The 21990-nt window shown below is 50.7% G+C and overlaps 1 protein-coding gene across 2 annotated transcripts in view; it reads right to left on the bottom strand.

Moving 5' to 3' along the window:
- The window catches only part of SGSM1 (small G protein signaling modulator 1), an 87258-nt gene that overhangs the window by 56965 nt on the left and 8303 nt on the right, over positions 1-21990 (bottom strand). The gene's annotated exons all lie outside the window — the stretch shown is intronic.

Raw genomic sequence — 21990 nt, 5'->3', positions numbered from 1 at the left:
GAAGGAAGGAAGGAAGGAAGGAAGGAAGGAAGGAAGGAAGGAAGGAAGGAAGGAAGGAAACAAGTAGATAAAGAATCAGAAAGGTACAGTTGACAGATCGGCCCTGGAACCTGGAACCTGGCAGAGTTCCTCTGCAACATGCCATTAAGCCCACAGGTTCAAATCCCTGTTCAGGCACCTACCAGTTGGGTTTGTGATCTTGTTTTGAGAAACCGGGGCTCATCAAGCTGAAGCGACTTGCCTAGAGAAGTAGAGCTGGCCAAGTGGAGACAGAATTCCAGGCTGAGTCTGACTCTGCAGCTGTGTGCTCTTCCTACCATCCTCACATGCTCAACAAATATTTTCTGAGCACCACTGATGCTCCCGGCAGGGGGGACCCAGCACTGAAAGGGCAGCCGTGCCTCTCTGCTCACAGAGGGGACCCTCTGGTGGCCTGAACACTCTTCTGCTTTGCTGGATTCTGAGCCCCACTCTGCCCAGAGCCATTATGGGGCTTTAGCAAAGCATTTCTCTTCTAGGGCCTCAGTTTCCCCACCTTGAGGTTGAGGAGGTCAGGAGAGATGACCTCCAACGCTGGTCCCAGCTCCACATCACCAGGGCTGTGATGTGCGGGTGACAGGAGCAGTTCTGAATCCAACCCCCTCCATGGGCTTCCTGGCTGCCCCGTGGCCCACTCAGCCTCAGCCTTGACTGGGCCAGCTCAGCAATGCCCCTGTCGGAGAGTGATCTCAGGCTCTCCATGCCCCTCTCTCCCTTCCTTCCTCTTGCCTCCTGGAGGGGAAGACAGAACTCAGAGCACCCCAGGTCCCACTCTGTGGGCAACACGTGGGGTGCCCGCCCCACACAACCAAGTCAGCACTCTCCCTGTGAACGACCCCCAAGCTGGGCTTGGCCGGCTGCATTTCTCAGTCTGAAAGCTCTCCAGCCAAAGCCGTGGAACTGGTCCTATCCACGGGTGTGGAAACTGAGGCTCAGGGAGGCAAACTGGCCTACTCAAGGCCACACGGCTAGGAAGCAGCTACCCGTGGACTTTGGACTTAGACCGGTTTCTTCGCTCTCAGCACCAGCTGCCGTAGCCTGGGGCCCCTTTAGCTGTGTTCCCTCAGGCGAATCACATCACCTCTCTGAACCTTAGTTTTCTCATTGGGTAAAGGGCGTAGAGGAATAGCACCTGCCTCCAGGGGCTATGGGAAGACTGAACAAGGTCACGCACGCCGTGCGCTGAGCCCCGAGCGTCCCCCTGCCGGAACCCTCAAGGGGCCTCTTCTTACTGTTATTCTGGTCCCGGCTGAAATATTGCCGGCTCAGGAGAATAAATTCCCCTGCTTTCAGGGCTCCCAGGGTGGCTGCTTTACTAACACCCATCAGACTGATAATGGATTTCATCCTCATCGCCAGGCTGCGGACCTCCTGAGGGAGAGCACTCGGCGTGATCGCTGTGGCTCGGGGGCATCACAGGTGCTCAGTAAAATTCGGTTAGAGGGACAAATGGCTTGAAAGATCTGGCTTCTCCAAAGACACAGATGTAGTGAAAAGAAGGGCCATATGCACCCCCAATGTTCATAGCAGCAATGTCCGCAATAGCCAAACTGTGGAAAGAGCCGAGATGTTCTTCAACAAATGAATGGATAAAGAAGATGTGGTCCATATCTACAATGGAATATTACTTAGCCATCAGAAAAGATGAATACCCAACTTTTACATCAACATGGATGAGACTAGAGGAGATAATGCTAAGTGAAATAAGTCAAGCAGAGAAAGTCAATTATCAGATGGTTTCACTTATTTGTGGAACATAAGGAATAACATGGAGGACATTAAGAGAAGGAAGGGAAAAATGGGCAGGGGGAATTGGAGGGAGAGATGAACCATGAGAGACTATGGACCTGAGAAACAAACAGGGTTTTAGAGGGGAGGGCGGAGGGGAGATTGGTTAGCCCGGTGATGGGTATTAAGGAGGGCACGTACTGCATGGAGCACTGGGTGTTATACGAAAACAATGGATCGTGGATCACTACATCAAAAACTAATGATGTATTGTATGGTGACTAACATAACATAATAAAATTAAAAACTACAAAAAAAAAAGAAAGATCTGGCTTCTGCATTGGGAGACTATTTTAGCTGAGAAAACGCTTTTCTGTCACCATATTTGTGGGTAAATAGGAAGCAGCATTCACATCCCTGTTTGTCAAAGGAGCAAACAAAAGCCCAGAGAGGTGGGGTCATCGGCCCGGGTCACACAGCTGGTGAGGAGAGTCAAGGCTTAGTTAGACCCAGGTTTGTCTGATTCCAGGGGCTGAGTTCCTCTGCAACATGCCATTAAGCCCACAGGGTATCAGAGCCTTTACCCACCCCACCCCCCCAAGTACCTGCCTCCTTCTTTCCTTTGCTCTCCTGAGGCAGGATACAGTGATGCAGGCCTACAACCCAGTGTCTGAGAACCTGCCGGGGGGGCTTGCCAAGCACCCAGACCTGGATGTCCCTTGGGAATAGAAGGGGGGGCGGTCCAAGCAGCTGGGTCAGGAGTGCATTTGGGAAAGCGCAATGGTTCGTTAAGAGCTAAGAATTAGGGGCCAGATAGGCCTGGGTTCAAATCCCGGCCCAACCACTTACTAGCTGTAGGACCTCAGGCAAATTCCTTTACCTAGTACCAACTCCCAAAGTCAATAAAATCTGTTGGCTCTGCCAACCCGGAGCCTGACCATTTCTCATCCTCTCCATCAGTACCTCTCCGGTGCAACTGGCCTTGCTCCAAGTCACATCCCTCCTGGATTCACACTACAAACTCTCGCTTATCTCCCTGCCTCCTCTTAACACGATCAGAAGGATCTTGTTAAAGGGTAAGTCAACAGAACAACCAGACAGAAGATCAATAAGGAAATGGAAAACCTGAACAACATTATAGACTAAGTGGACCTAAGAGACATACAGTACCCTCGACCCAACAAGAGCAGAAAACACACTTTTCTCAAGTGCACATACAGGATATGGCATATTACAGATAGGGCACAAAACAAGTCTTAACAAATCTTCAAAGACTGAAATCATACTAGGTATCTTTTCTGATCACAATGGCATGAAACTAGAAACCAACCCTGTGAGTGGAAATTAAGCCACACACTCTTCAACAACCAATGGGTCAAAGAAGAATTCACAAGAGAAATTTGCAAATATCTTGAGACAAATGGAAATGAACACGCAACATACCAAAATCCTTGAGATGCAAAGAAAGCAGTGATCGGAGGGAAATTTATAGTGGGGAAGTACTTATGTTAAAAGACTGGGAAAGATCTGAAATCAACAATCTATCGTTACACCTTGAGGAACTATAAAAGAACAAACTAACCCCAAAGCTAGAAAAGGAGCAGAGATAACAAAATAGAAAGCAGAAATATGATGGGAAATTTTAACAAAATCAAGAGTGGATTCTCCAAAAAGATCAGCAGAACTGACAAACCTTTAAGCCAGATTAACTAAGAAAAAAAGAGAGAAGACTCAAATAACTAAATCTGAATTAACACCAATCCTCCTCAAACTCTTCCAAAAACAAAACATTGAAGAAGAGGGAATACTTTCATTGTATGAGGCCAACATTACCTTGAAACCAAAGCCAGGCAAAAACTACAGACCAATGTCTCCCATGAATATTGATGTCAAAATCCACAACAAAATACTAACAAACAGAATTTGGTGATATCTAGAAAGGTCAGCACACCATGACTAGGGGAGGATTTACAGCTAAAATGCAGGGATGGTTCAAGACACAAAAGCCAATAGATGTAATATACCACATTAACATAACAGAGAAAAAAAATACAAGAGCATCTCGGTTGATGCAGAAAAAGAATCTGACACAATTCAGCACCCTTTCCTCAGAAAACACTCACTAAACTAAGAATAGCCAGAAACTACCTCACCATAATAGAGCTACCGTCCCATGCAATGGTGGGAGGCTGAAAGCTTTCCCTGCAAAGTCAAGAACAAGAAAGATAAAGATGCCTGCTCCCGCCTCTTGTATTTCACATAGCACTGGGAGTTCTAGCCAGATGAATTAGGGCAAGAAAAAAAAAATCAAAGGTATGCAAATCAGAGAGAAAGAAGTAAAATGATCTCCGTTGGCAGACAACATGATCTTATGCACAGAAAACCCCAAAGACTCCACAAGAAGACTGTTGGTGGTTGTAAATACATTTAGCAAAGTTGCAGGATACAAAATCAACATGTGGAAATAAGCCATATTTCTATTTTTTTTAATTAACTTTTTATTTTTTTTTTAAGATTTTATTTATTCATTTGAGACAGAGAGATACAGAGTGAGAGAGAGCATGAGCAGGGGAGAGGCAGAAGCAGGCTCCCAGCTGAGCCAGGAACCAGACGTGGGGCTCGATCCCAGGACCCTGGGATCATGACCTGAGCCGAAGGCAGATGCTTAACCATCTGAGCCACCAGACGCCCAATAAGCCGTATTTCTAAACACTGACAAGGAACAATCCAAAAAAGAATATTAATGTTCCATTTACAGTAGCACCAAAAAGAATAAAATACTTAGGAATAAACTTAACCAAGGTGGTGAAAGACCTGGGTGTTGAAAGCTCTAGTAGACCTGCTGAGAGAACTTTGTAAAGAGGCAACTAAATGGAAAGGCAAACGTGTTCAGAGATCGAAAGACTCAATATCGTTGTCAATAAAACCCAAAGCAATCTACAGATGTAATGTAATCCCCATCAAAATCCCAATGGCATTTTGCTGCCCTTATTGTTTCTGGGAGGTTTTTTTTTTTTTTTCCGGAAAACAGGAAAATCTATGCTAAAATTCATATGGAATCTCATGGGACCATGAAAAGGCAAAGTGATCTTGAAAAGGAAGAACCAAGTTAGAAATCTCACACTTCCTGACTTCAAACCTTATTAGAAAACTATGGTAATCAAAACAGTGAGATATGAGCATAAAAGTGGAAAAGAATAGAGAGCCCAGAAATAAACCCTCACGTCTATCACTATATGTGAAATGATCCTGACATGGGTCCCAAGACCATTCAATGGGGGAAAGGACAGTCTTTCCCACAAATGCTCTTGGGAAAACTGGATCTCCACAGGCAAAAGAATGAAGTGAGACCCTCACCTATTCCACACACAAAAATCAACTCAAAATGGATCAAAGATCTAAACAGAACAGCGAAAACCACAGGACTCCTCAAAGGAAACATAGCAGAGAAACGTCATGACGCTGGGTTTGGCAATGATTTCTTGGCTGTGACACCAAAAGCATAGGAGGCAAAAGTCACATGAAATAAACTGAGCTACATCGAAGTAAAAAACTTCTGGACATCAAAGGACACAATAAGCAGAGGGATAAAGGCAAGCCAGGCAATGGGAGAAAATATTTGCAAATTGTGTATCTGATAAGGAGCTAATGTCTAGATAGATGATGAATTCTTTTTTTTTAAAAGATTTTATTTATTTATTTGAGACAGAATGAGAGACAGAGAGCATGAGAGAGAGGAGGGTCAGAGGGAAAAGCAGACTCCCCGATGAGCAGGGAGCCTGATGCGGGACTCGATCCTGGGACTCCAGGATCATGACCTGAGCCGAAGGCAGTCGCTTAACCAACTGAGCCACCCAGACGCTCCTAGATGATGAATTCTTTTTTTTTTTTTTAAAGATTTTATTTATTTATTTGACAGAGAGAGACACAGCAAGAGAGGGAACACAAGCAGGGGGAGTGGGAGAGGGAGAAGCAGGCTCCCCGCAGAGCAGGGAGCCCGATGTGGGACTCGATCCCAGGACCCTGGGATCATGACCTGAGCCGAAGGCAGTTGCTCAACCGACTGAGCCACCCAGGCGCCCTAGATGATGAGTTCTTAACGACAACAAAAAACAACCGGATTCCAAAATGGGCAAAGGACATTAACAGACATTCTTTCAGAGAAGATCTACAGATGGCCAACCAGCACACGAGAGGATGCTCGACATCACTCATCATCAGGGAAGTGCAAATCAAAACTGCCATGAGATACCACCTCACACCCGTTGAGAAGGGCTACCATCCAAAAACAGAAAATAAGAGGTGTGGGTGGGAATGCGGAGAAACCAGAACCCTGTGCATTGCTAGGGGAATGTAATATCGGGCAGCTCCTAAGGAAAACAGTACGGCAGTTGCTGAAAAAATTAAACAGAACAGTACCATAGGATCCAGCAATTCTGCTTCTGGGTACACACCCCAAAGAACTGAAAGCAGAGTATCTGAAAGAGATTTCAACACTTGTGTTCATGGCAGCGTAATCCACAGTGGCCAAAGGTCGAAACAACCCAATTAGCCATCGCTGGATGAATGGCTAAACAAGATGGAGCGGACACGTTCAAGGGAATGTAATTCAGTCTTATAAAGGAAGGACATTCAGACACCTGCTCCAACATGGATGAACCTTGAGCACATCATGCTAAGTGAAATAAGCCAGCCACAAAGGGACACAGTCTTCCAGGAGGTGCCTGGAGTAGTCAAGCGCACGGAGACAGAAAGAAGAATGGCGTTTGCCAAGGGCTGGGAGGAGAGCGTGGGGGCATTCTTGCTTAATGGAATTATTGTTTAATGGGTATAGAGTTGTAGTTTTGTAAGATGGAGAGAGACTGACTACACAACAATGTGAATTATTCAACACCACCGAACTTAAAAATAATGAAGAAGGTAAATTTTATGTTCTGTCTATTTTACCACAGTTTTTGGAAGTGTGGATATTATGTGTTAATACAGTGTAAATAAATGAACATTTTTTTTAAAGGTAAGTTAGACCACATCCCTCCTCTGCTCAGAACCCCGCAGGGCTCACATCTCACTCAGAATGACAGCCCCAGTCTTCACAATGCGCCCCAAGGCTCTGCACGACCTGGACCCACCACCGACCTCCTGGCCTCCTCCTTAGCTGTCCCCATCCCTCAGTCCACACACTGCTTTTCCTTGGGGTCTGCCCAACTCGGCGGGCACAGGCCCATCTCATGGCCCTCTGCACGTGCTGTTGTTTGCTGGAACACTCTCTCCCCAGAAATCAACATGGTTCAACTCTGTGCTCAAATGCCACCTCCCCTGATCATGCTATTTACAACTGCCAACCTCCCCCCACCCAACACTCAGAGTACCTGTTTTCTGCTTATTTCTCTCCATAGCGCTTCTCACCTCTAACCTACTATACGGGGTGCTTATCTTGTCCTGGGCATCTCCAATTTCATGGGCTTCTATAATCTGCGAGGTCAGGAATTCCACGTATGTCCATCACTGCCCTATTCTCAAGACCTGAAGAATGCCCAGCATATAGTAGGCACTCAGTATCTGGGGGATGAATGTGTACCTCCCATGGCGACATTTACACGAGGCGAGAGAGAGCGCTCAGCATAGTGCCTGATACATATAGTCTGTGTTCCATAAACAGTAGCATTTTAATGATGATGATGCAGACATCCTGCTGCCCAAACAAGTCACACCTGGTCCTTGCACCCCGCACCCCGCTCCTCTGCTCACCCAACACATTTATGCACGTAAAACCAGGTTAAAAAGAAAGAAAATCAATCTTGCAGAGGGAAACTGCTACCAAAGGCAGCCGGCGGGGCTGCAGGGGGTGTGGAAAGAAGGGGCTTTGCCTTCAAGATGAGGAGGTGGAGGAGGTTATAAGCAGGTGGAATGCAGAGAACGAGAACTAGTAAGTCCCAAGAGGGTCACAGTTTGTCAAGTGCTCTCCTGCCTGCCTTGTCTCATTGGATCATCCCAACAATTCAGGGTAATTGTCTGCCCATGTACAGAGGGAGAAACAGAGACTCTGGGGAGGAGGACTGAGTGTTTATGTTCCCCCCAGGATTCCTATGTTGAAACCCTAATCCCCAGCGTGATGGTATTGGGAGGGGCGGCTGTGGGAGGTGATGGGGGTCATGAACAGGAGTAGTACCCATATGAAAGAGACCCCAGAGAGCTCCCTTCCCTCTTATGCCAAGTGAGGACACAGAAAAGCAGCCGTCTATGTACCGGGAAGTGGTTTCTCAGCAGACACCAAACTACCAGCACCTTGATCTTGGACTTCCCAGCGTCCAGAACCGTGAGAAAAAAATGTTTGTTGTTTAAGCCACCCGCTCTACGGTATTTTTGTTACAGCAGCCCAAATGGACTAAGACACTTCTCCAAGTCGGCACAACAAGGAAGTTCCAGGGGCACACCCGGCACCCAGAACTACAGACCCCAAAGCACAAGAGCAGGGCCCTGCAAACTTCTGTAGAGATCTACAGGGTAAGCATTTGTGGCCTTGCTGGCCACCTGGTCTCTGTCTCAACTATCCACCTTCACCCTTGTACCATGGGAGCAACCATATGCAAATGAATGAGTGTGGCTGTGTTCCAATAAAACTTTATTTACAAAAAAGAAGTGGAGAGCCAGTTTTGTCCTTTGGGCAAGAGTTTGCTGACAGTGAAATAATAAAAAATATGTTATCTACTGGCCTCGGCCTCCAGTTTCTGGCACAGAGCTTGTAAAACCCTGGTAATTTCCTAAGTGATAATAGCACTAGGAGCATCTTCTGGTCTGATATTTGACCTCTGACCCCAGTTCCTGACACCAAACGAACCGACTAAATCCCTTGGCATTTCCTCGGTGATAGGAATGTCTTCTGTTCTAATGAGGCGATGCTGGGTGGGCTCCTGGATCGCTTCAGGATGGGGACTGGTCACCAAAAAGACCAAGCCATGATGAGAAGCTTGGAACCTTTAGCCCCATCCCTCATTCTCCGGGAAGGATAGTTAACTGAGTTAACTATCGATCACGTCTGTGTCATGAAGCCTCCATAAAAGTCCCCAAAGGGTGGGGTTTGGAGACAATCTGAGACTTGTATCTGAAGTGGGGGAGCAGGCTTGCAGGACGGGGCCCCGAACCTGCGGGATCTGAGAATGACTCCAGGTAGCTAGCATCAGTTCAATGAGGCCACGCAGCGGGGGCCGGAGACCTGCCCGACGTGTAGCAAACCCACTCCCTTCTGGGTCCGCAGTACCGTGCAGTAAGAGTGTGAGATAAAGGAGGAATGCACGGAGTGTGTTGTCCCAACTCACCGATCCCGCATGAGAATGTCTGACAGCATCGGGCTGGCCCAGGCTGCCTAGCATCACAGTGGGGACAGCTCTGGGGTGAGCGCTAACGCAGCTGACCACCCCACGCCCAGGGCCGGCCCCAGCTCTTCCCAGGGGCCAGCCCTCTCTCAAGCAGTTTGCAGCCCTCCTGCCAATGTCCCCCGGCTCCTCAGAAGTGGCCATCTGCCTGTCGCCTGCCAGAGCCACTCTGACGCAAGGGCCCAGCCACCTGTCCGTGTCCTCCCCCGTGGCGAACGCAGAGACTGTCAGGCCCCATCTGCTCCATCCACACAAGGAAGCCAGGATGGAAAATCCCTCAGCTTCACTAAAGTTCTGGTTGTGCTACCAACCAGGAGGCACCCGCAGGCTGGCACTGTCCCTCGGGGTCTCAGTTTACCCCTCTGAGCTCAAAGACCCGCCCAGGTCCCACTTTCCAGGATGCCTTCACCTCCTTTGGGTCACGCCTCCTCTACCCACGTTTCAGATCCCACAGACTGTCATCTCCACTGCTATGGGCTGAGCTGTGTCCCTGCCCCAGACTCATATGCTGAAATCGTAACCCCTAGTACCTTAGCATGTGATTCACCTTTTGATGACAAGATCTTTACAGCAGTAATTATGTTAAAATGAGGTCATTAGGGTGGGCCGTCATCTGGTACCACTGGTGTTATTGTAAGAGGAAATCTAAGCACAGAGCGCTCCAGAGGGAAGACCACATGAAGATTCCCCTGTACAGGCAGAAAAGGGCCATCCACAAGGAACACCCAGAACAGAGCCTTCCCTCGTGGACTTCCGAAGGAACCAAACCTGCCGACACTATGACCTTCAACTTCCAGCCTCCAGAACTGTGAGCAATCAAATTTCTGTTGTCCAAGCACCCCGGGGTGTGGTACCTTGTTCTGGCCACCAGGAGTGACTGCCAGACCCACCATCAGTATCCTCACCATCACTCTCCTCATCCTCATCCCTCTTCTGTGCCAGAGAATGAACGAATGAGTGAATGAATTCTAGGCTTACTGGTATTATTAACTCACTGTACCCTCTCCACAGCCCTGTGAGGGTTGGTTCTACTTTTATGAGAATGAAGATCAGAGAGACTAAGCAACCAGCCCAAGGTCACACAGTGAACGGGAGGCAGAAGCAGAATCTAAACCCAGGCTCCTGATGCTACCCTAAGAGCTTCAGCCAACAGCTCGTCTCTGAAAATAATACTAAAGCTCTAACTTCCTCTGTGCACAGCACTTAGCATAGTGCTATGCTAAGCATACATGGTGTTACGGACCAGATGCTTGTGTCCCCACAAGTCACCTGCTGAAGCCCTACCCCCCACTCCTGGTGTGATGGTATTTGGAGGTGGGGCCTCTGGGGGGTAATTCGCGTTACATGAGGTCATGAAGGTGAGGCCCTCAGGATGGGACTGGTGTCCTTAAAAGAAGAGGAAGAAATCAGAGCACAGTGAAAAAAAGGTGGTGGTCTACAAGCCAGGAAGAGAGCCCTCGCTGGGAACCCAATTGGCGAGCACCCTGACCTAGGACTTCTCAGCCTCCAAACTGCAAGAAATAAATGTCTGCTGAGGCCACTCCATCTGTGATCTTCTGCTACAGCAGTCTGACCGGAGACGCATGGCAAGCCCCACGTAATCCCCACAACAGGGTTCCCAGGTGGCCCCTATCACCCACTTTACAGACAAAGAAATTGTGAACTTAGAGGTATCCGTTAGTACCTAGCCAAGGTCATCAGAAAAATCCAAGGTCACCCTGCTGAGGTTTATATGCTGGTCAATCTGACTCCAAGGGGAGCCTCTACCCACCATACTTTGCCCCAGAAACAGGGATCAGATGCACTCACTGGGGTTGCCAGTCTCAGGGACATGACAGAAGAAACAATCCCTTCCTTTTCCTCTCCCTCTATCCAGAAGGCCTGGGGGACCCCTAACCTCTGCATGTGGTGGGTAACTACACTAATGCGATTATTCCGCATCTCAGCACAAGCCAGGATGGAGTCTGGGGGGCTTCTGTCTCTCTGTGTCGCAGGATGGCCTGGCCCAGCAAAACAAAGATTTGGAAGCCAGTTGTTGGCAAAACACACAGGCAGGGGTCTTCGTTGGGGGTTCTGTGTGCTTGAGAGATAGCAAGAGGGTTTTTCGGTTTGGGGCACAGGGGCCACAGGACTCAGGGATAGGGAAAGGAGACCTCTGGTCCCTCCCTGGTCCTCAGACAGGTCCTGATGATGTGGGAGGTGCCACACTGTGCCCCACAGACCCCTTCGGGACTGAAGGCTGCTAGGAGGGCTGCTGGAGAACCCTTGGCTACCAGTCCCTTAGGGGACAGGGGATCACTTCAGCCACTGGGAGGGCCTCCCCCAAGGCCTCACTGTTTCCCAGGGTGGCCCCCACCTAGTGGCTGGAACATGTGGGCTGTAAAGATCTGGCCTCCTCACCCCAGCTGGGGACAGCTTTAAAGGGGACAGCTCCCTGTGGGGCTTCCATGGAAGCCCCGTGGCCCATCTTCTCCCTTGGCTCCCTCCTGCTTGCCTCACTTTGCTTCCCTGGGTGTTCATCCCAAAGGCACACCCTAACAAGCCTGCGTGCTGACCTCCATCTCAACAGTGGCCTCTGCTCGGGGACCGCCAAGCTACAGCATGGAGGCATCTGGCAACAGTCAACAGGGACAAGCTGCAAATAGTTCACATGCCAGTGAACTCAGTGCCAGTGAACTCAGTTCGGCAGGAGGCAAGAGGCCCCCATACCCTGAGCGCACAGAGCAGTAGGGATGGAGCCGGGCAGTCCTGCCCTGGAAGACCTTTCACTCCAGTGAAGCAAAGGAGGGACCAACTAAGACAGGCGCGGGGCAAGTGTGATGTGGCCAAGCAGAGCTGCTGACAGAGGGCCCAGCAGCACCAGCCCCAGGTGGGAACTGGCTAGAGATACAGATGCTCGGCCTCGGACCCATGGAGTCAGCTACTCCAGCCTGTTTATCAAGCTCTCCAAGGGATTCTCATGCATGCTCAGATTGCAGCAGGGGATTTGAGCGGAGGACAGAAAACAAGGAGCTGTCCCAAAATCCTTAGGAAGAGACTGAGCAGTCATGGCTTCTGTCCCTCCCAGGACCCTCCCCACACAGCTAGTCCCTCTGGCCACCTCTCCCTGCCCCCATGTCAGACTAGGGGAGCTAACAGTTCCTGGTTCCCCACTATTACAACCACGGGGTGCTGCATCCTCCCCCCCCCACCCTGCCTTGGTCAACAGCGCCTTTATTAAATTCACCTTTCTCGACTCAGTTTGGGAGAATCATCTGTTTCCTATTGTTACCCAGACTGTACATGCACAGTCTCGAGTCCAAACCCTGCTGAGTGGAGGAGGTTGTCTGCTTATCGCTGTGGACCCTGAAACTCAGAAAGCGTCATCCCCAAGGAAGGCTGGCTCCGGGCCTCTCGTCCTGGGGATGGATCTGGGGGCAGGGTGGGTGGCGGAGGGGGGAAGGCAGCACCAGTGGGTAGTACTCAGCCTAGGGAGGGGCTCCGACAAGTGAGGTGCCTCCCCACTTCCGCTGGCTCCCAGCTGTGGGCTAGAACCTGCCCCCAGAAGTTAATAAAAGGCTGACAGCCTGAGGCCAGAAGAGGAAATTAAAAACGCAGTGGGGTGGAAGCCTCCCCGGAAGGTCGCTGAGAGCCTTACAGCAGAGGAAGAGGCTGTGCCCACGCCTGCGAGGTGGTGGGGGGGCCATCCTGGGGGTCTGGCCCGACCTGCAGGCACGTGATAGAGGGCCACAGAAGGCCTCCGAAATTCAGCTCAACCACCTTCCGCCTCTCGGGCTCCCAGGCACGGGCTTGGACTTGGTCCACTGTGGAGGCTGACAGATTTGAGGGACCTCGGGGTGGTCTGGGGATGGTGGCGGTGGCACCGTGGCCCCCTGGCTCCCTGCAGCAGCCTCTGTGAGTCCTCTAAGCTTTGCCCTGGAAGCATGCCCGATTCACGCAGCACAGTGGCTGTGGTTGGTGGGACTCTGGGGCCACACAGACCTGCGTCTGCGTCCCTACTCGGCCCCTCATGTCCAGGGGTGAGGATTAAATGGGCCATTATCTGCAAAGGGCAGGCCTGACTAGTACATAGTAGGAGTTTTATGATGTTGAAGCTTGCTGCTCATTTTTCTTTTTTTATTTGACAGAAAGATAGAGAGAGAGCACAAGTAGGCAGAGAGGCAGGCAGAGGGAGAGGGAGAAGCAGACTCTCCACCGAGCAGGGAGCCCGACGTGGGGCTCGATCCCAGGACCCTGGGATCATGACCTGAGCCGAAGGCAGCCGCTTAACCAACTGAGCCACCCAGGTGCCCCGCTCATTTTTTTTTTTTTTTTTTTGAGCACTCACTGTGTTCCTGGGACTGTTTACAGCGTGACAACCCAAATGAAGTAGGTAACCGAATTATTCCCATTTCACAGGTGGGGAAACTGAGGCAGAGAGCTATTAGATAACCCACTCAAGGTCATGCAGAGGAGGCAGGATTAGACCCAGGGTCTTTATTCTAACAAATACTTTGTCTCATAGCAGAAGCTGGAGGCCATTTTGAACAAAATGTTTCTGTTACTGCGCAGCTTAGAGTGAGAGAGTATGTTTACTGAGCACCTACTATGTGCCAGGTACTTTGTATAGAATACCTTATTTAATCTTCACAGGAACATCATTATTCCCATTTTAAAGATGGATAAACTGAGGCTCACAGAGTTTATACAATTTGCCCTAAGGTTACAAAACCAAGAAAGGGCGAAGCCAGGACTTGAACTTAGGTCTGACGGTCAGCAACGCCTCCAGCCCTGCCCAGGAATGGGTCAGACCCTCTGAAATCCCAAGGTGCTGAGAAACCTATGAGAAGGGTTTCCTCAGTCTCGCCCAACGTGGGGACCAAAAAAGCACTGAACTGGGAGTCAGGAGACCTGGGCCACCTGGACTTGACTCTGCCAACCACATCCTGTGGGGGCCTTTTAGGGGAAGGGGAGACCTCAAAGGTCAAAGTGGGCAGGAAGCTTTCATCCCTGTCCAGCATCCATGCTAAGGAGTCTTCCAACATCTGCTTGCACTCCTCCAATGATGGGGAGCTCACTTCTTTTGAAACCAGCTTATTAGCTCTAACAACAGGATGTTAGGAGACAGTTGAGAGGCTAAGAGCCAGAATGTGGAGTCACTGACCTGGTGTCGAATCCTTGACCACTCATGAGTCTGGACAAGTTTCCCCACCTGTGAAATGGGGTGGATGATAGTAGTGCACTCATCTCATTGGGTAATGGGGCCTTGAATGAGCCTGTGGAGACAGCGCCTGGCACACAGTAGGGATTCTATGAATAGGAGCCAGTCTTAGATGACAGCGACTGCCTGGTTCATAGTCCCGGCCCACAGTGGGTATTCGTGAGTGTGAGTTAGGTGAATGTGCAATTGCTAAGGGGCCCTTCGGTGTTAGGCACTTACCCCAGCTTCCCATCCACGGGTTATTCAGGACCCAGCTGGCTTCTGGGGCAGTGGCCTGGCCCCACCCCTCCACGTGGGACCTCTGAGCATCAGCCCCCGCCCACCTCTGCCCCACCCTGCAACCATTCAGAAACCAGCCCCACCCTCCCACCCTCCACCTGCAAATATTTAAATAGTACATAGGAGGAGTAATCTCCAGAGGCAGTCAGGCAGGGAAATCCGGGCCACTGCGCAAAGCTGGAAGAGGGGGCTCCTGGGGCTCCCTGACCTGCCTTGTCTTCCCCCCTCCTCATTCCTGCCACCTGTCCACCTGTACCCAGGTACTCTCATGTTGCCCACCTGGAACCCTGCCTGGTTCCTGATCAACTCATTATTCCCCCCTGCCTCTCCTCGCAGTGCTGTGCTCATCCCTTCTATGCTTGGAGAGGAACAGTCCAGCCCAGTGTGCAGGGCTGTCCTAAGGATTATGGAAAATATTGGCAGAGGGCCCCCACCAGGACCAGGCACACAACTGGCACCATAGAAAGGGAGGCGCCCTAGTGAAGTCGGTAAAAACATGAGCTCAGGTGTCACCAGGCCCAGGTCAAATTCCAATTCTGCCATGAGCTGGGTGACCTGAGGCCTCAGTTTCTTCATCTGTGCAATGGAGATGGATACTCACCCCACCTGTCAGGGCTGCTATGTGCAGATTTCATGAACAAGCCATGCACAGCACTCAGAATGGGGGCCAGGGCTCAGGACCACCACCCTGTGTAAAAGAGAGCTTCATGCATGTCACCCGCCACCCCCTTCTGCCATTGTACACTTTTGCTTACAATTTATTATGGCCTGACTTTCACTATAGATCTGTGGGCTCATCTGTTTAGTGTCCATCTCTAGGACGGTGCCGGGTAAACAGTAGGTGCTCAGTATATGTTGGGTGATCACTCTGAATATTTTTGCAACGCTAACGCCAGCAGCAACGGCTCATCAAATTTGGTTCCAGGCAGTGTCTTTAAGTCCCTCTGACACCTGTTCTCATCTGCTATGTGTTCAAGGCTGGGGTGGGCAAACACTTTCCGTAAAGGGTCAGAGAGCAAACACATCAGGTTTTAGAGTAGGACTGCCAGATAAAATACGGGCTGCCCAGTGAAATCTAAACGTCAAATATGTAAGGAATTTCTTTTAGGGTAAGGATGTACCAGATATTGCATATAGACCAGACCCGTCCTAAAAGATGATTTGTTGTTTTTCTGAAATTCACATTTAAGCAGGCAACCTGAATTTTTATTTGCTAAATCTGTCAAACCGATTTGCAGGCCACATACAGTCTATGTCTCATCGTCTCTTGTTTTCACAACCCTTTTTGGGATGTCAAAGCCGTTCTCAGCTTAAGGGCGGTGCACACACAGGCTGGATTTGGCCCACGGGGACCCCCTGGTATAAAGCACCCAGCACTGTGTCTGTAGCGCACCTCAGGCCACAATGAAAACCAGCCGGGTTGCTACCTGCTCGTCTCCTGACTCGGAGCACATGGCACCCCAGCTGAGGTCTCAGGTGGCTGGCACCTGGACGTGCAGGTGGGTGAGTAATGCTGAGCCCGCAGCGGCTGACGAGATGGAGGCCCCCGGACCCTCAGTCTGCAAGAAACTCACAGTGGAAAGGCCAGTTAATTTAGGATGTCTGGAGGGCCTTTAGGGTGGCTTTACAGAATAGCTCTCAGCCTTTGGGCAAAGTGAGGAGGAGAGGGCAGTGAGCAGAGGGCCGGCTCTGCCTCCCATGTAGGCACCCCGGACGCTGAGGACAAGATGCAGATGCCCTAGCAGGCCAGGGTCTCCAGCCCTGCCTCGGACCGTGGACCCTAAGACGCAGCTCCCCCAAGGCAGTGTCGTGGGCTCTTCTGTGCCTCTGCTCACACTTGCCTTCTGCCAGGTGCCCCTCCCTGCATGCTCCAGCTCGCTAAGTGCAACTCAGGTTTCAGCCCGCTAATGTCACCTCCTCCTCCTGGGAGCCTTCCTGGACTCTCCATACCCAAGCAGGGATAAATGTACATCTTCCATGTTCTGCTAACACCTGCCTTCCCACCACTTGTCACAGGAGCCAAAACTGTCCCTGATTCACTCAACGTTTATGGAGAACCTTCTATGAGTTTGGTACAAGGTGACAAGCAGATAGAATCCATGTCCTCCTGGAGGTGACAGTCTTATCGAGATAGACATTGAACCAAATCCAACAAATGGGGACATTACAACAAAAAGTGAGGCCAGTTCCCTGCAGCAAAAGAATCTGGTTCTATGAGAACAAATAACAAAGAAACTTGACCTGGTGAGGCAGGTCAAGAGGTCAGGGAGGGCTTCCTGGAGGAGGCGATGATCAAGATCTAATGTACAGAGAACTGAACTCCCTGGTCCATGGTTTCTCCAGCTCTAAAGCAGAGGGAAAAAAGCTGTCCCCTGCAACTGCCCCCGCAGAGCCACCTTGGAGTTCAAAGGAAGGAACAGATGTAAGGACAATGTGGCAGGGAAAAGCACTACATGGAAATCGCTGGTGGCTTTGTATTTTTTAATTTGTTATAGGTGGGGCGTACAGGAGGTGAGCTGGGTGGGGCTGGAACAGGGCTGCAAGCTGTGACTGTTTCCACCCTGTGGCCCTGCCTTCCTTTCCTGCCACATCCCGTCCCTTCCCCCTTCCCGCACCTAAATCCATGGGTCACACATGCCATTCCTTCCATGTGACTCACCATTCCCGCCCCCCCCCCCCCCGCCCACCTTTGCTTTGTGCAGGCCCCTCCACCTGATATCCCCACCCACTCCTCCCTCCATCTCCAGCTCTGGAGAAACCACCCCATCCTCTGGGACTCACTGAGGTGCCCTTCTCCTCACTCCCTCCCGAGAGCCCCCCAAAGTTGATGTGACTCCCCCCACTTCTAAGCTCCTATGGTCAGCTATGAGCACTGGGCTCTCCAGTCAAACTTCCAGAATTCACACCCCAGATCTTGCACACATGATCTTGGGCAAGTCATGTCCCTTCTCTGAACCTCGGGCATTCCCATCAGTAAAATGGGTCTCAGTTATTTGCCTCACAGTCATAAGATAATACATTGAAAGCATTTAACACGGCGGTAGCTGCATAGTAAGTGCTTCATATGTTGACAAGGTGTTCACTGCGCCTGGCGCCGTGCTTGGGGGACGTTATTTCATTTAATCCTCAGGGTAATTAGGTGAGATGGATATGAGGACTCCATTCTACAGATGAGGAACCTGAGTCTTGGTGAGGTTAAATACTTGCCCAAGAGCACATGGCTTTTGAATGGCAGAGTGGGTACTCGAACCCATGACTAACTGCCCTCACACTGAGCCAGGCACACAGTAGGTTCATTTATTCATTCAACACCGACTGGCGCATCCCACAAGCTGCGTGGGTGCTTCGCATCCATGCACCCAAAGATTCATAACAAGCGTGCAGTGTAGATGTCACTGCTATTATTCGATTTTCCCAATGAGGCAGCTGACCTAGGAGGGATGGAGACCACCTGGCCTGTGAAGAGGCTGGGATCTGAACCAAGGTCTCCTGCTCTGGAGTCCCAGGTGGCCAATGCACCTGCTCCCTCAGCCCAGTGCAGCCAAGTGTCACGGTCATGGCCAACTCCCAGTCCTGCAGCACCAGCTGGCTCCACCTCTGCCCCACCATGACCCTTCACCCCTGACCTCCCCCAGGTGTGCCCGGTGCCTCACAGCTCCCTCTCCCCGCTGCACATCAGCTTCCAAAGGAGAATCGTGGTCACAAAAGGAAAACGTCCAAATTGAAATGCTTATTACTGAATGAAAGAAGCTAATCTGAAAAGGCTACATGCTGTACAATTCTAACTGCAGGACATTCTGGAAAGAGCAACACTATGGAGACTGTGAAAAGATCAGTGGGTTGCCAGGGGTTGGAGGGAGGGAGGGATGAACAGGCAGAGCACAGAGGATTTTTAGGGCAGATAAAGAGATGTATAGGAAATCTCTGTACTTTCTGCTCAATTTTCACTGTGAACCTAAAACTGCTGTAAAAAAATAAAGTCTATTAAAAAAAAGAAGAAGAAGGGGCACCTGGGTGGCTCAGTCGTTAAGCATCTGCCTTCGGCTCAGGTCATGATCCCAGGGTCCTGGGATCGAGCCCCACACTGGGCTCCCTGTTCGGCGGGAAGCCTGCTTCTCCCTCTCCCACTCCCCCTGCTTGTGTTTCCTCTCTCGCTATGTCTCTCTCTGTCAAATAAATAAAATCTTTAAAAAAAAAAAAGAAGAAGAAGAAGAAGAAGGAGAAGGAGAAGGAGAAGGAGAAAGGAAAAAGGAAATATCCTTTCTGTGCTCGGGGGCTATTGTAGGATGTCAGCAAGGATCCCAATGCTCCAGCACACAGGGGAAGGGCCTCCTTCCAGATGGGGTCCTCCACGCCCTCTGCCCACCGTGGCCTGCACTGGGCTGGGGCCTTCTCAGAGAAGGGGTCTTCAGGGGTCTGGTCAGTAGGAGCTCAGTGGCCACTGGTGAATGGATCAAAGCTTCCTCTCCTGGACTCTCTCTCTCTCATACACAGTTCCAGAACAGACCTGTCCCACCCTCCCACCCACACACTTCCACCCTGCCCTCCACATGCACGCAGATGGATAATGAAAACAAAGACCCAGGACGGTCCTTCTGCAGCCCCATCTGTGCGGCGGGAGAGACCTGGGGGGGTGTGGGGCGGGGCACATAAGTGATGACACCATGGGCATGTGGATCTTCAGAGTGCTAGAAAAGTCCTCCCCCTCGCACCTCCCTCTTGACCTGCCCTAAACGCGGCTGTGGGCCTTGCTAAAGCCTCTCTCTCACTGGGCTAGGCTGGCCCCAGTTAATCGTTTACTGGGATGCTATAAATAGGTGCCACGCATCGTTCCCTCACGGCATAGGAACTGGCCAACCTGCTCTGACCTGGAAGCAGGGCATTCTGGGCACTGAGGATGGGCTTCCCACACACAGGCTTCTCATCGCTGCCCTGCACGGTGTTCAGACACCCCTTGACAAGGGGTCCCCCACCTCCCCCCGCCATGCCTGGTTCTGGGGCGTTCACCTGGGGGCATCTTGGCAAAAAAGGTCCTTCCAGCCACACTCCGTCCTGCACACAGCCACTCAGGGAGATGATGCGGCTGTGAAGACAATCAGCCCCCTGCCGCCCCTCCATTCCGTGTCTCACATGCCCAGCCCACACCCTGGAGACGGGCCAGCGCTCTCCTGGGGGCTCTGCCTGCTGCGGCGGGGTGGGGGGGGCAGCTCCCCCGGCAACGCCCCCACTACCACAGCCCCATGGGCCTCGTGCATGAGGAGGGCACGCACAGACTCTGCAGCAGCCGCCATGCTCTTTGGGGGTCTGAGCAGCTGCAGGAAAGAACTGGAATATTCCCAGACGGCTAGTTCAAACACGCACAGGGCACAACCAGCAAACAGACTAACTGCCTCTAGCCTAGGTCAGGAAGAAGAGCCGCCCAGGACTGCATGCACGGGCTGGGTTAGGACCCTGGCTCCGCCCCCTCACCAGCTGTGTGACCTTGGGCAAGTCACTTCACTTCCTCCACGCTTCCATGTACTCACCTGTAAAATGGGATAATAAGCAGGACCTACCCTTCTGCGGTGCTTTAAGGATTAGCTATGTTAATGCATGTAAAGCACTTATTAGCACAATGTCTAGGGCACAACAGAACTTTCCGGAAATGCTCTATGCCCGTGTTGTCCGAAGCGGGATCTCTAGCCACATGTGGCCATTGTGCACTTGAAACTCGGCTAATGCGACTGAGCAACAGGATTTTTTATTTGAGTTTTATACTTAATTTAAATGTAAACAGGCACGTGACCAGTGACTCCCATTGGACGGCACAGGCCTGGAACACACAGTAGGTGCCCAATAAACGCTAATTATGATTATTATTAGGGGTAGTTGTCATTGCAGGGCTCACCGGGTTAGAAATTAGGGAGCATTCCACTTCTGAGCAAGCCGAGGTCGGGTAAACTGTATTCATCTTCAAATCCCAGCATCTTGCAGGGCGGTTCTGAACCGTATTTGGGTTTTGGGATTGTGGACCCCTTAGAGGCACTGAGGATACAGTCTCCTACAGCAAGCACAGAGTGTCTGCACAACTTCAGGGTTGTGCACGCTGCTAGAGTAGAATCTCTGATCTGGCGGACACCTAGCACCCAGTAGGTCCTCAAGTAGCACTTCCAGCAGGACTGGGGCAGCTGTCCGCATGTCAGGGCTGGGCTCCGGATGCCGGCCCCTTCACCTTGTCTAGGTGGACATCTGTGGCTTGTCTGCCTGGTTCCCATGTCCCTGTCTGGTCATTTCACCTTGACTCTCCTCTGGGTCCCCTCCCTCACTCTCACTGGGCTGAAGCCCCACCGTCCCTTGACTGATCAGAGCAATGTGCCCCACGGTGATTGGAACCCCTGGATAGAGCTGCACCTGAAGCTGGCATCACTCCAAACTTCCCAAACCCCTGAACCAATAAATCGATTTTTTGAGCTTCTTTCCCTTTTGGCTAAAAATACCCTGCTGTGCTACTTCTCAGTTGTGTGACGTTGGTCCAGTTTTATTTTTTTAGATTATTTACTTATTTATTTATTTGAGAGAGAAAGAGGGAGAGCACACAGTGGGGGGGGGGGGTAAGAGCAGAAGGAGAGAGAGAAGCAGACTCTCTGCTGAGCAGGGAGCCTGACACGGGGCTCAATCCCAGGACCCTGAGATCATGACCTGAGCCGTACATAGACGCTTAACCAACTGAGCCACCCAGGAGCCCCACCTCGGTCCAGTTTCCTAACATCTCCGAGCTTCAATTTCCCTCATCAGTAGAGTTGCTGTTTGTTGTTTCCTGCTCTAAAGGAAGCTTGCTTGGTGCATTAAATAAGACCAAACAAAGCAATTTAGAACAGCATTTAATAAATGGTGGTTGTAAAGATGTCTTTATTTCTAAAAAAAAAAAAAGGAAAAAATGCATGATAGTTGCTATAATTCTAACTTACTAATTAAACATAACTTACTAAATAATAAAAATTAAAGGAGAATCTGTTCAGGGCCCCAGGTATCACCACGTCTCTTAACTCTTGGGGCTTCTGTTATCTGATTTTTAAATGAGGACTCACGGCTAAAGGAACTGTTACTGTCCTTTATAAACCTGGGTTCCTTCAAGGTTCTCCGAAGAAAAAGCACAAGAATCTATTCCTGTCTTTCTTACTACTAAAAGAAAAATACACTGCCTCCCATTGGAGTTCAGCCCCCTTAGCTGCTCACCTAGGGGCTCAGAGAGCCACTAAGTGGCGGGGCCAGCAGGCTTACGAGGGCGTCCGTCCTTTCTTGGCTGAGGGATTACCTCGATGAGGCCAATGAGCAACCAGACCCAGAGGGAAGACCCAACTGCCTACCTCAGGATGGCGAGGCAGCCAGGCG

This window comes from Mirounga leonina, unplaced genomic scaffold (genome assembly GCF_011800145.1).
Source record: "Mirounga leonina isolate KUSES-001 unplaced genomic scaffold, KU_Mleo_1.0 Mir_171, whole genome shotgun sequence".
NCBI lineage: Eukaryota > Metazoa > Chordata > Mammalia > Carnivora > Phocidae > Mirounga > Mirounga leonina.
This window is presented reverse-complemented; position numbering and strand designations above follow the sequence as displayed.